The sequence below is a fragment of the Micromys minutus genome (genome assembly GCF_963924665.1).
Source record: "Micromys minutus genome assembly, chromosome: 4".
Lineage (NCBI taxonomy): Eukaryota > Metazoa > Chordata > Mammalia > Rodentia > Muridae > Micromys > Micromys minutus.
Genome location: NC_137973.1, coordinates 31,348,235 through 31,351,249, shown reverse-complemented (window position 1 = coordinate 31,351,249; position 3,015 = coordinate 31,348,235). Strand labels below are relative to the sequence as shown.

The window sequence follows — 3,015 nt, the reverse complement described above, 5'->3', positions numbered from 1 at the left end:
TCAGATGCTTTCTTTTATAACCACCTTGGTCAGGGTGTTTTGTCACAGCAATAAAACACTAGACAATATGCCACCATCGAATTCACTGTCCTCCTACCTCAGATTCCCGAATTATATTCATGTGCCACCAGAACCAGGTTTGCTAGAATATTCAATAAAGAATCTTCACAGTCTGTGTGTGGCTGAGAAGCCCCGAGGGCGGTGGGGGCGACTCAGAGTTAGCAGGGCCTGGACGTGGCCCTGAGAGGCTGCTCCTCGGGAAGATGAATAAGGGCTGGCTGGAGCTGGTGTGTGACCCGGGCCTCTTCACCCTCCTGGTGGAAGATTTTGGTGTCCAAGAGGTGCAAGTGGAGATCTAGGACTTTCAGAGTCAATGCCAGGGGCCTATATATGGATTTACCTTCCTGTTCAAATGGATTGAAGAACGCAGGTCCCGCCGCAAAGTTTGAACGTTGGCGGATGATACGTCTGTGATTGGTGGTGATATTGTGAATAACATGTTCTTTGCTCACCAGCTGATTGCCAACTCTTGGCAGCAGTGTGGGTCTGGGGCCCGCGCAGAGTCGAATGAAGGATTTCACCAAAGGCTTCAGCCCTGGGAGCAAAGGATCTGCAATCGGCGATGCTCATTACCTGGCCAAGGCACACACTAGCCAGGCCAGGCCAGAACCACGTCACCTTCCTGAGAAACAGAATGGTCTCAGTGCAGTGCGGACCATGGAGGCGTTTCACTCTGTCAGCTATGTGCCCATCACAGGGCGTCTCTTTGAATTGGATGGGTTGAAAGTCTAGCCTATTGATCATGTCCCTGGGGAGAGGACAAGGAGTGGACAGATAAAGCTCGCAGGGTCACCATGGAGTGAATCGGCCTCGCTACTGCTGGGGAGCCCTACCATGACATTCGCTTCAACCTGATGGCAGTGGTGCTTGACCGAAGGATTGAGTATGAGGCCAGGCTGCATGTACTGAAGGTGAACCGACAAACAGTCCTGGAGGCCCTGCAGCAGCTGATCAGAGGAACACAGCCAGAGCTGATTCAGACCCACAAATCTCAAGAGTCACAATTGCCTGAAGAGAGCAAACCAGCCAGCAGCAAGTCCCCCCCTTAGGCTGGAGGTAGGCAGAACCCCAGCAGCCTCTGAGTGCACTCACACAGATGGTGCTGAGGAGGTAGCTGGTTTGTGCCCACAAACTACAACCCAAAGTCCTCCCAGCAAGTCTAAGCTGGTGGTGAAGCCTTCAGGGAGCAGCTTCAATGGGGCTCTTCCAAACCCTACCCCTAGTGTCCAGCGGTTGCCACCCTTTCTAGACAATCACGATTATGCCAAATCCCCTATGCAGGAAGAGGAAGACCTGGCGGCAGGTGTGGGCAGAAGCCGAGTTCCAGTCCGACCGCCCCAGCAGTACTCTGATGATGAGGATGACTATGAGGAAGATAAGGATGACGTGCAGAACACCAGTTCTGCCATCAGATACAAGCGGAAGGGGACAGGGAAGCCAGGATCGTTGAGCAAGTCTTCAGATGGGCAGCTGTCAGTGTGTGGCCCAACACCATCAATGTCTTAACTGAGAAGCTTTAAGAGTCTCAGAAAGACCCTTCAATTCCCCTGTCCATCAAGACTAGCAGTGGGGCCGGGAGTCCAGCTGTGGCTGTGCCCACACACTCGCAGCCTTCACCCACCCCTAGCAATGAGAGCACGGACACAACCTCTGAGATTAGCAGTGCTTTCAACTCACCCTTGCGCTCACCCATCCGCTCGGCCAACCCAACACGGCCCTCTAGCCGTGTCACCTCTCACATCTCCAAGGTGCTTTTGGAGAAGATGACAGCCTACTTCATATTGACTGCATATGCTACAACCATGCTCTCTGTGAACTGGGTCCTGTCATTAGCACGGGCCTGCTACACCTTGCTGAAGATGGTGTCCTGAGTCTCCTGGCACTCACAGAGGGTGGGGAGGGTTCCTCACCTTCTACCAGATCAAGCCAAGGCAGCCAGGGGTCCAGCAGCCTAGAGGAAAAGGAGGCGGTGGAAGTCACAGATGGCAGAGACAAGCCTGGGCTGAACAGGTCCAGCGAGCCCTTGAGTGGAGAGAAGTACTCACCCAAGGAGCTGCTAGCACCGTTAAAGTGTGTAGAAGCTGAGGTCGCAAACTGGGAGGCCTGTCTCGAGGAGGTGGAGAAAAGGAAGAAGTTCAAGATTGATGACCAGCGAAGAACCCACAACTATGATGAGTTTATCTGTACTTTCATATCCATGCTGGCTCAGGAAGGAGTGCTGGCCAACCTAGTAGAACAGATCATCTCAGTGCGGAGCCGCCAAGGGGTCAGCATTGGTCGGTTTCACAAGCAGCGGAAGCCAGACTGGCGGAAACGCTCTCGCCCCCTACAAGGCCAAATGCCAGTGAGGACCTCTGACCCTGACTTTGCAGCCTCTCTTGCCGCAAGGCCCTCAACAGGGCCTTTCACTGTCCCACTTTCCCAAGTATTGCTGAATAGTTCATCTAGAGTCCAGGCCCTGGGAATGGGGATGAGATGTATTCTGCATTACATTCTGGGGTCTGGCAGGGACAAGGCAGCTCCACAATGCTCAGGAAGCAGCAGCTGGAGTTGAAGGATGCTTGGCCTCCACAGCCATCTGAGGAGCAGCAGGACCAGCTCTTGACACTTAGGCAGCAGGATATACGTTCTTCCTACTGGAGATGTCTTTTGGGGGGGGCTTTTGACCATCTTGCCACTGTATTAACATGGCCAGCTTCCTGACTCTGCTTTCTCTCCCAGCAGCTGTCATTCCGCTGGTGCCAGGTCTCTTAAAACACACCACAGTCCCAGCTGGGAAACTCCGAAGGCTTTGGTCCTGGTGCTCAAGTGCCAACCACTAGTCTGTCCTTGTGAAGAAGCTTGGCCTACTCTCCATTCCTCCTGGGAAAGCGCCAAACTCAGGGACCGGGCTGCTGTGCTGGAATGGCCATGGGCATCCTAGTAGGATGTCAGCATGCCACAGCTATGGTAGAA

At 53.7% G+C, this 3,015-nt stretch overlaps 1 pseudogene across 1 annotated transcript; it reads left to right on the top strand.

The window, feature by feature from the left end:
- Positions 1–263: 263 nt before the first annotated feature.
- LOC308419523 (ubiquitin carboxyl-terminal hydrolase BAP1-like) lies at positions 264–2,408 on the top strand (annotated as a pseudogene). Its single transcript has one exon. The product of its transcript is annotated as a ubiquitin carboxyl-terminal hydrolase BAP1-like (transcript).
- The last annotated feature ends 607 nt before the right edge of the window (positions 2,409–3,015 follow it).